General features: G+C 32.5%; 3 non-coding genes across 3 annotated transcripts; all 3 read left to right on the forward strand.

Moving 5' to 3' along the window:
* The first annotated feature begins 2,297 nt into the window (after positions 1–2,297).
* LOC113567063 lies at positions 2,298–4,292 on the forward strand. The gene has a single exon (XR_003409328.1). It is a non-coding gene; the product is annotated as a small subunit ribosomal RNA (ribosomal RNA).
* A 596-nt stretch (positions 4,293–4,888) lies between these two features.
* Positions 4,889–5,067, forward strand: LOC113567074. The gene has a single exon (XR_003409336.1). It is a non-coding gene; the product is annotated as a 5.8S ribosomal RNA (ribosomal RNA).
* A 413-nt stretch (positions 5,068–5,480) lies between these two features.
* LOC113567067 lies at positions 5,481–9,443 on the forward strand. The gene has a single exon (XR_003409332.1). It is a non-coding gene; the product is annotated as a large subunit ribosomal RNA (ribosomal RNA).
* Positions 9,444–11,947: the final 2,504 nt, after the last annotated feature.

An 11,947-nucleotide genomic window follows, 5' to 3' on the forward strand; every position in this document is an offset into this window, starting at 1 on the left:
TATTTACAAAAATATATGTATATTTTTGAAATTGTGTTATAATGAATAAAAATAACAAATAACGCCGAGGTGTGCTATAAAGTATCAATATTAGGTTTTATATGGATATGGATATGGATATGGGAATGTTTCTCATATATAATATAACATTATAGCATAATCATAATGCGATTATAAATATAGAAAATATAAAAATTTATTTAATATAAATAGATATATTACGTGTATATGTGAAATTAAAGCAAAGATACCAGCTGATATGATATCTTTCATGTAAATGAATGATGAATGTAATGAAAAATAATTAATTTAATTTCATATGATATGGGGAACATACTAAGTCGGCAATGTCTGTTTATTTTATATGCGTATATATATTTTTCTTAATATATATGAATAATTTTGAAGTGATAGTATAATATTTTGTATTAAAATACGAAAAGAAACTATTTTTAAAAGGTACTCTCAAGTAAAAATACCTGATTTGCGGAAAGCGTGGCAGAAAACCTATATAGGGAGTGGTAGTCTCGTGCATGGTATATTTCATATGAAAATTTTATAATGAAAAATTATTAATTTATTTCATATGATATGGGGAATATACTTAGCCGGCAATGTCTGTGTATTTTATATGAATATATATATATTTCTTAGTATATATGAATAATTTTGAAGTGATAGTATTGTATTTTTTATTAAAATACGAAAAGAAACTATTGTTAAGAGGCACTCTCAAGTAAAAATACCCGATTTGCGGAAAGCGTGGCAGAAAACCTATATAGGGAGTGGTAGTCTCGTGCATGGTATATTTCATATGAAAATTTTATAATGAAAAATTATTAATTTATTTCATATGATATGGGGAATATACTTAGCCGGCAATGTCTGTGTATTTTATATGAATATATATATATTTCTTAGTATATATGAATAATTTTGAAGTGATAGTATTGTATTTTTTATTAAAATACGAAAAGAAACTATTGTTAAGAGGCACTCTCAAGTAAAAATACCCGATTTGCGGAAAGCGTGGCAGAAAACCTATATAGGGAGTGGTAGTCTCGTGCATGGTATATTTCATATGAAAATTTTATAATGAAAAATTATTAATTTATTTCATATGATATGGGGAATATACTTAGCCGGCAATGTCTGTGTATTTTATATGAATATATATATATTTCTTAATATATATGAATAATTTTGAAGTGATAGTATTGTATTTTTTATTAAAATACGAAAAGAAACTATTGTTAAGAGGCACTCTCAAGTAAAAATACCCGATTTGCGGAAAGCGTGGCAGAAAACCTATATAGGGAGTGGTAGTCTCGTGCATGGTATATTTCATATGAAAATTTTATAATGAAAAATTATTAATTTATTTCATATGATATGGGGAATATACTTAGCCGGCAATGTCTGTGTATTTTATATGAATATATATATATTTCTTAATATATATGAATAATTTTGAAGTGATAGTATTGTATTTTTTATTAAAATACGAAAAGAAACTATTGTTAAGAGGCACTCTAAAGCAAAAATACCCGATTTGCGGAAAGCGTGGCAGAAAACCTATACATGATGGACAGTTGATGTCCATCGGTATTGTATACAATATTTGGTACAGTATTGTATATAATATTATTATATGTTGTCATTATACTCAAAGTAGTGTTTAATAGGAGATATTTGTTTTCAAATTGATCTTAATAAAGATAATATAGTGAAACTAACCAAGATATATACTATTTAGTATATATCATTTCTGTTTCGAATTATTATCGTGAATTTTTGGAAATGGTCTTATATGATTAAATATTGTATGAGTGCCATTTCAACAATGTACCAGCATATATAATCAAAGCGATTTATATGCAAATTCAAATATTGCCAAAATATATAAATTCCATTCCACATGAACTCATGTGTTTGGTTTTATTTAATGTATATCACAAAAAACGCATACGAAATTGGATAAATTTTAAATTTGTTGTCAAAATACATAGTTTAAACACAATTAATATTGGTTTAAGCCTATATACGTGTGATAATATATTAAGTGCAAATAAAAAGATATTTTTGAACGAAAAAAAAATGTATATAATAAAATATATATATTTATATAGAGAAAAATGGCGAATGTGAATGCTATATAAAAATGGCCACAATCGTTTAACAAATTCTCATAAACTGTTGATAAAAAATAATTATTTATTTTTTTTTTTTATTCAAAAGTATTATTGAGTTGTCAAATATTTACATATGTGAGCGTATGCGCACGAAACGAAAACATTATTCTGGTTGATCCTGCCAGTAGTTATATGCTTGTCTCAAAGATTAAGCCATGCATGTCTAAGTACACACGAATTAAAAGTGAAACCGCAAAAGGCTCATTATATCAGTTATGGTTCCTTAGATCGTTAACAGTTACTTGGATAACTGTGGTAATTCTAGAGCTAATACATGCAATTAAAACACGGACCTTATGGGACGTGTGCTTTTATTAGGCTAAAACCAAGCGATCGTAAGATCGTTACATTGGTTGAACTCTAGATAACATGCAGATCGTATGGTCTTGTACCGACGACAGATCTTTCAAATGTCTGCCCTATCAACTTTTGATGGTAGTATCTAGGACTACCATGGTTGCAACGGGTAACGGGGAATCAGGGTTCGATTCCGGAGAGGGAGCCTGAGAAACGGCTACCACATCTAAGGAAGGCAGCAGGCGCGTAAATTACCCACTCCCAGCTCGGGGAGGTAGTGACGAAAAATAACAATACAGGACTCATATCCGAGGCCCTGTAATTGGAATGAGTACACTTTAAATCCTTTAACAAGGACCAATTGGAGGGCAAGTCTGGTGCCAGCAGCCGCGGTAATTCCAGCTCCAATAGCGTATATTAAAGTTGTTGCGGTTAAAACGTTCGTAGTTGAACTTGTGCTTCATACGGGTAGTACAACTTACAATTGTGGTTAGTACTATACCTTTATGTATGTAAGCGTATTACCGGTGGAGTTCTTATATATAATTAAGTACTTGTATTTTTTTATATATTCCTCCTATTTAAAAACCTGCATTAGTGCTCTTCATCGAGTGTTATTGTGGGCCGGTACAATTACTTTGAACAAATTAGAGTGCTTAAAGCAGGCTTCAAATGCCTGAATATTCTGTGCATGGGATAATGAAATAAGACCTCTGTTCTGCTTTCATTGGTTTTCAGATCAAGAGGTAATGATTAATAGAAGCAGTTTGGGGGCATTAGTATTACGACGCGAGAGGTGAAATTCTTGGACCGTCGTAAGACTAACTTAAGCGAAAGCATTTGCCAAAGATGTTTTCATTAATCAAGAACGAAAGTTAGAGGTTCGAAGGCGATCAGATACCGCCCTAGTTCTAACCATAAACGATGCCAGCTAGCAATTGGGTGTAGCTACTTTTATGGCTCTCTCAGTCGCTTCCCGGGAAACCAAAGCTTTTGGGCTCCGGGGGAAGTATGGTTGCAAAGCTGAAACTTAAAGGAATTGACGGAAGGGCACCACCAGGAGTGGAGCCTGCGGCTTAATTTGACTCAACACGGGAAAACTTACCAGGTCCGAACATAAGTGTGTAAGACAGATTGATAGCTCTTTCTCGAATCTATGGGTGGTGGTGCATGGCCGTTCTTAGTTCGTGGAGTGATTTGTCTGGTTAATTCCGATAACGAACGAGACTCAAATATATTAAATAGATATCTTCAGGATTATGGTGTTGAAGCTTATATAGCCTTCATTCATGGTGGCAGTAAAATGTTTATTGTGTTTGAATGTGTTTATATAAGTGGAGCCGTACCTGTTGGTTTGTCCCATTATAAGGACACTAGCTTCTTAAATGGACAAATTGCGTCTAGCAATAATGAGATTGAGCAATAACAGGTCTGTGATGCCCTTAGATGTCCTGGGCTGCACGCGCGCTACAATGAAAGTATCAACGTGTATTTCCTAGACCGAGAGGTCCGGGTAAACCGCTGAACCACTTTCATGCTTGGGATTGTGAACTGAAACTGTTCACATGAACTTGGAATTCCCAGTAAGTGTGAGTCATTAACTCGCATTGATTACGTCCCTGCCCTTTGTACACACCGCCCGTCGCTACTACCGATTGAATTATTTAGTGAGGTCTCCGGACGTGATCACTGTGACGCCTTGCGTGTTACGGTTGTTTCGCAAAAGTTGACCGAACTTGATTATTTAGAGGAAGTAAAAGTCGTAACAAGGTTTCCGTAGGTGAACCTGCGGAAGGATCATTATTGTATGTTTCTACCGTTAACAAAAATATATATATATTGCCAATTTACCAAACAAAATATGTTTTTATAAAATCATAATTGTAAAATAAAATATATTCAGTTGTATATATTATATGTTTATATTAATTATATTGCCAATATACTCATTTAGTAGTAGCTATACATATAACATTGTGTTCTATGTGTGTAGCAATTAATATATAAATACATATTGATGATATTATTACAATAATATTGATTTATAAAATCTGTGTGCATATGTACCATAGTATGCACGCGTTGCGAATATGTATTGTCCATCATAGCTATGGGCATACATTGGTTAATGCAACAGCCTAAAAAGTACAATGTTGTACCTGATTTCAGGTTAATACTTTTATATAAATTGATAATTATCAAACAAGCCAAAATACATATTATATTATTTAAAAATATGGTAATATATCGCTTATATAAAACTAAGACATTTCGCAACATTCTTTTAGGATAAAACTAAAATTTATTGAAGGAATTGATATATGCCAGTAAAATGGTGTATTTTTAATTTCTTTCAATAAAGACATATCTGACAAATAAATGAATAAACAAATTTTAATCACTCTAAGCGGTGGATCACTCGGCTCATGGGTCGATGAAGAACGCAGCAAACTGTGCGTCATCGTGTGAACTGCAGGACACATGAACATCGACATTTTGAACGCATATCGCAGTCCATGCTGTTTGGTACTTTAATTAATTTTATAGTGCTGCTTGGACTACATATGGTTGAGGGTTGTAAGACTATGCTAAATAAGTTGTTTAAAAATTTTACGAAATTTTTAAGCATATTGTATATTATTGGATATATATATATATATATTCATAATATTGATATTAAATGGAAACGCATTATCTCTCATTGTTGTATATATTTGTGTGAGAAGAACGAAGAAAAATATATATTTTTTTGTCCTTTTTGAATCAAATAATACTGAGGAATGTCTAGCATAAAAAAATAATTAAAGTTTTTTCATCTAGAATTGCCTCTTATTAATGTTTCGAAAGGAAATTTTGTTGTAAATATAAATATTTAATATTCTTCGTGATATTCGTTATAAAATACGAATATTATAATGATTTCATTATGAGAACGCTCTATATATAATAATATAGTGTAATTATCATTATAAATTTTAATATACGTATATACAACCTCAACTCATATGGGACTACCCCCTGAATTTAAGCATATTAATTAGGGGAGGAAAAGAAACTAACCAGGATTTTCTTAGTAGCGGCGAGCGAAAAGAAATCAGTTCAGCACTAAGTCACTTTGTCTATATGGCAAACGTGAGATGCAGTGTATGGAGCGTCAATATTCTAGTATGAGAAATTAACGATTTAAGTCCTTCTTAAATGAGGCCATTTACCCATAGAGGGTGCCAGGCCCGTATAACGTTAATGATTACTAGATGATGTTTCCAAAGAGTCGTGTTGCTTGATAGTGCAGCACTAAGTGGGTGGTAAACTCCATCTAAAACTAAATATAACCATGAGACCGATAGTAAACAAGTACCGTGAGGGAAAGTTGAAAAGAACTCTGAATAGAGAGTTAAACAGTACGTGAAACTGCTTAGAGGTTAAGCCCGATGAACCTGAATATCCGTTATGGAAAATTCATCATTAAAGTTGTAATATTTTAACAATATTATAATAATAGTGTGCATTTTTTCCATATAAGGACATTGTAATCTATTAGCATATAACAAATTTATCATAAAATATGACTTATAGTTTATTCAAATTATTATGCTTGCATTTTAACATAGAATAAATGTCATTAATTTGATAAAGTGTTGATAAATTAAAATTAATACAGTGCGTTAATTTTTCGAAATTATATAATGGCATAATTATCATTGATTTTTGTGTTTATTATATGCATTTGTATGATTAACAATGCGAAAGATTCAGGATACCTTCGGGACCCGTCTTGAAACACGGACCAAGGAGTCTAACATATGTGCAAGTTATTGGGAGATAAACCTAATAGCGTAATTAACTTGACTAATAATGGGATTAGTTTTTTAACTATTTATAGATAATTAACACAATCCCGGGGCGTTCTATATAGTTATGTATAATAATATTTATATTATTTATGCCTCTAACTGGAACGTACCTTGAGCATATATGCTGTGACCCGAAAGATGGTGAACTATACTTGATCAGGTTGAAGTCAGGGGAAACCCTGATGGAAGACCGAAACAGTTCTGACGTGCAAATCGATTGTCAGAATTGAGTATAGGGGCGAAAGACCAATCGAACCATCTAGTAGCTGGTTCCTTCCGAAGTTTCCCTCAGGATAGCTGGTGCATTTTAATGTTATATAAAATAATCTTATCTGGTAAAGCGAATGATTAGAGGCCTTAGGGTCGAAACGATCTTAACCTATTCTCAAACTTTAAATGGGTAAGAACCTTAACTTTCTTGATATGAAGTTTAAGGTTATGATATAATGTGCCCAGTGGGCCACTTTTGGTAAGCAGAACTGGCGCTGTGGGATGAACCAAACGTAATGTTACGGTGCCCAAATTAACAACTCATGCAGAAACCATGAAAGGCGTTGGTTGCTTAAAACAGCAGGACGGTGATCATGGAAGTCGAAATCCGCTAAGGAGTGTGTAACAACTCACCTGCCGAAGCAACTAGCCCTTAAAATGGATGGCGCTTAAGTTGTATACCTATACATTACCGCTAAAGTAGATGATTTATATTACTTGTGATATAAATTTTGAAACTTTAGTGAGTAGGAAGGTACAATGGTATGCGTAGAAGTGTTTGGCGTAAGCCTTCATGGAGCTGCCATTGGCACAGATCTTGGTGGTAGTAGCAAATAATCGAATGAGACCTTGGAGGACTGAAGTGGAGAAGGGTTTCGTGTGAACAGTGGTTGATCACGAGTTAGTCGGTCCTAAGTTCAAGGCGAAAGCCGAAAATTTTCAAGTAAAAAATCAGTGAGTAATATTGTCAAATCTTTTATGATTTTTAAATACTTGAATAATTTTGAACGAAAGGGAATACGGTTCCAATTCCGTAACCTGTTGAGTATCCGTTTGTTATTAAATATGGGCCTCGTGCTCATCCTGGCAACAGGAACGACCATAAAGAAGCCGTCGAGAGATATCGGAAGAGTTTTCTTTTCTGTTTTATAGCCGTACTACCATGGAAGTCTTTCGCAGAGAGATATGGTAGATGGGCTAGAAGAGCATGACATATACTGTTGTGTCGATATTTTCTCCTCGGACCTTGAAAATTTATGGTGGGGACACGCAAACTTCTCAACAGGCCGTACCAATATCCGCAGCTGGTCTCCAAGGTGAAGAGTCTCTAGTCGATAGAATAATGTAGGTAAGGGAAGTCGGCAAATTAGATCCGTAACTTCGGGATAAGGATTGGCTCTGAAGATTGAGATAGTCGGGCTTGATTGGGAAACAATAACATGGTTTATGTGCTCGTTCTGGGTAAATAGAGTTTCTATCATTTATGGTAGTTACTTGTTCCCCGGATAGTTTAGTTACGTAGCCAATTGTGGAACTTTCTTGCTAAAATTTTTAAGAATACTAATTGGGTTAAACCAGTTAGTTCTTATTAATTATAACGATTATCAATTAACAATCAATTCAGAACTGGCACGGACTTGGGGAATCCGACTGTCTAATTAAAACAAAGCATTGTGATGGCCCTAGCGGGTGTTGACACAATGTGATTTCTGCCCAGTGCTCTGAATGTCAAAGTGAAGAAATTCAAGTAAGCGCGGGTCAACGGCGGGAGTAACTATGACTCTCTTAAGGTAGCCAAATGCCTCGTCATCTAATTAGTGACGCGCATGAATGGATTAACGAGATTCCTACTGTCCCTATCTACTATCTAGCGAAACCACAGCCAAGGGAACGGGCTTGGAATAATTAGCGGGGAAAGAAGACCCTTTTGAGCTTGACTCTAATCTGGCAGTGTAAGGAGACATAAGAGGTGTAGCATAAGTGGGAGATATTAGATTTCGGTTTGGTATCGACAATGAAATACCACTACTCTTATTGTTTCCTTACTTACTTGATTAAATGGAACGTGTATCATTTCCTAGCCATTATACGGATATATTTATTATATCTTATGGTATTGGGTTTTGATGCAAGCTTCTTGATCAAAGTATCACGAGTTTGTTATATAATCGCAAACAAATTCTTTAATGAGAAAATGCATTTATGTATTTTCAATTTGAAAATTTGGTATAACTCCAATTACTCAGGTATGATCCAATTCAAGGACATTGCCAGGTAGGGAGTTTGACTGGGGCGGTACATCTCTCAAATAATAACGGAGGTGTCCCAAGGCCAGCTCAGTGCGGACAGAAACCACACATAGAGCAAAAGGGCAAATGCTGACTTGATCTCGGTGTTCAGTACACACAGGGACAGCAAAAGCTCGGCCTATCGATCCTTTTGGTTTAAAGAGTTTTTAACAAGAGGTGTCAGAAAAGTTACCATAGGGATAACTGGCTTGTGGCGGCCAAGCGTTCATAGCGACGTCGCTTTTTGATCCTTCGATGTCGGCTCTTCCTATCATTGTGAAGCAAAATTCACCAAGCGTTGGATTGTTCACCCATGCAAGGGAACGTGAGCTGGGTTTAGACCGTCGTGAGACAGGTTAGTTTTACCCTACTAATGACAAAACGTTGTTGCGACAGCATTCCTGCGTAGTACGAGAGGAACCGCAGGTACGGACCAATGGCACAATACTTGTTCGAGCGAACAGTGGTATGACGCTACGTCCGTTGGATTATGCCTGAACGCCTCTAAGGTCGTATCCGTGCTGGACTGCAATGATAAATAAGGGGCAATTTGCATTGTATGGCTTCTAAACCATTAAAAGTTTATAATTTATTTTATAAACGACAATGGATGTGATGCCAATGTAATTTGTAACATAGTAAATTGGGAGGATCATCGATCACCTGATGCCGCGCTAGTTGCATATAAAAACATTATTTAATACAATGACAAAGCCTAGAATCAATTGTAAACGACTTTTGTAACAGGCAAGGTGTTGTAAGTGGTTGAGCAGCTGCCATACTGCGATCCACTGAAGCTTATCCTTTGCTTGATGATTCGATATATATAAATTTATTCTTTATATATGAAAATTATTTTTATATATTTATATGAATATATACCTATAAATGGTAATATATATATATATATTAAAAAGAATATATTTTATATAAATATGGATAAATTATTTATCCTATATAAATTACGTTGGCTTGAATATGAATATAATGTTATATTATAAGTTTGTTATACTTAATTACATATGAAATGATACTTATAAAAATTGTATTATGTGAACACACGAAACATAGTGTATATGCATATGTGCAAATGTGAATGTATATATGAAATAATATGAATGCAAAAAGCATGGAGTGATCGTATGTGGAACTTGGAAGTATTTCTAATATTGGAATTTAATGATATGTGATATGAATGCAAGAATTAAATAGTTTGGTATATAAAATGTGATAATATTATATGTTATATTATAACATGAGCATGATTTGATTATGAATACAGAAAATATAAAGATATATTTTATATACATATGTACAAATATATGTATATTTGGAGTGATCGTATGTGGAACTTGGAAGTATTTCTAATATTGGAATTCAATGATATGTGATATAAATGCAAGAATTAAATAGTTTTGTATATAAAATGACAATATTATGGATATGGGGAAACATTCACCATATCCTAAAAATTATAACATGAGTATGATTTGATTTTGAATAGAGAAAATATAATGATATATTTTATATACATATTTACAAAAATATATGTATATTTTTGAAATTGTGTTATAATGAATAAAAATAACAAATAACGCCGAGGTGTGCTATAAAGTATCAATATTAGGTTTTATATGGATATGGATATGGATATGGGAATGTTTCTCATATATAATATAACATTATAGCATAATCACATTGCGATTATAAATATAGAAAATATAAAAATTTATTTAATATAAATAGATATATTACGTGTATATGTGAAATTAAAGCAAAGATACCAGCTGATATGATATCTTTCATGTAAATGAATGATGAATGTAATGAAAAATAATTAATTTAATTTCATATGATATGGGGAACATACTAAGTCGGCAATGTCTGTTTATTTTATATGCGTATATATATTTTTCTTAATATATATGAATAATTTTGAAGTGATAGTATAATATTTTGTATTAAAATACGAAAAGAAACTATTTTTAAAAGGTACTCTCAAGTAAAAATACCTGATTTGCGGAAAGCGTGGCAGAAAACCTATATAGGGAGTGGTAGTCTCGTGCATGGTATATTTCATATGAAAATTTTATAATGAAAAATTATTAATTTATTTCATATGATATGGGGAATATACTTAGCCGGCAATGTCTGTGTATTTTATATGAATATATATATATTTCTTAGTATATATGAATAATTTTGAAGTGATAGTATTGTATTTTTTATTAAAATACGAAAAGAAACTATTGTTAAGAGGCACTCTCAAGTAAAAATACCCGATTTGCGGAAAGCGTGGCAGAAAACCTATATAGGGAGTGGTAGTCTCGTGCATGGTATATTTCATATGAAAATTTTATAATGAAAAATTATTAATTTATTTCATATGATATGGGGAATATACTTAGCCGGCAATGTCTGTGTGTTTTATATGAATATATATATATTTCTTAGTATATATGAATAATTTTGAAGTGATAGTATTGTATTTTTATTAAAATACGAAAAGAAACTATTGTTAAGAGGCACTCTCAAGTAAAAATACCCGATTTGCGGAAAGCGTGGCATAAAACCTATATAGGGAGTGGGTAGTCTCGTGCATGGTATATTTCATATGAAAATTTTATAATGAAAAATTATTAATTTATTTCATATGATATGGGGAATATACTTAGCCGGCAATGTCTGTGTGTTTTATATGAATATATATATATTTCTTAGTATATATGAATAATTTTGAAGTGATAGTATTGTATTTTTTATTAAAATACGAAAAGAAACTATTGTTAAGAGGCACTCTCAAGTAAAAATACCCGATTTGCGGAAAGCGTGGCATAAAACCTATATAGGGAGTGGTAGTCTCGTGCATGGTATATTTCATATGAAATTTTATAATGAAAAATTATTAATTTATTTCATATGATATGGGGAATATACTTAGCCGGCAATGTCTGTGTATTTTATATGAATATATATATATTTCTTAATATATATGAATAATTTTGAAGTGATAGTATTGTATTTTTTATTAAAATACGAAAAGAAACTATTGTTAAGAGGCACTCAAAGCAAAAAATACCCGATTTGCGGAAAGCGTGGCAGAAACCCTATACATGATGGACAGTTGATGTCCATCGGTATTGTATACACATTTGGTACAGTATTGTATATAATATTATTATATGTTGTCATTATACTCAAAGTAGTGTTTAATAGGAGATATTTGTTTTCAAATTGATCTTAATAAAGATAATATAGTGAAACTAACCAAGATATATACTATTTAGTATATCATTTCTGTTTCGAATTATTATCGTGAATTTTT

The sequence above is a fragment of the Drosophila persimilis genome, unplaced genomic scaffold, assembly GCF_003286085.1.
Source record: "Drosophila persimilis strain 14011-0111.01,24,50 unplaced genomic scaffold, DperRS2 tig00001622-arrow-arrow-pilon, whole genome shotgun sequence".
NCBI lineage: Eukaryota > Metazoa > Arthropoda > Insecta > Diptera > Drosophilidae > Drosophila > Drosophila persimilis.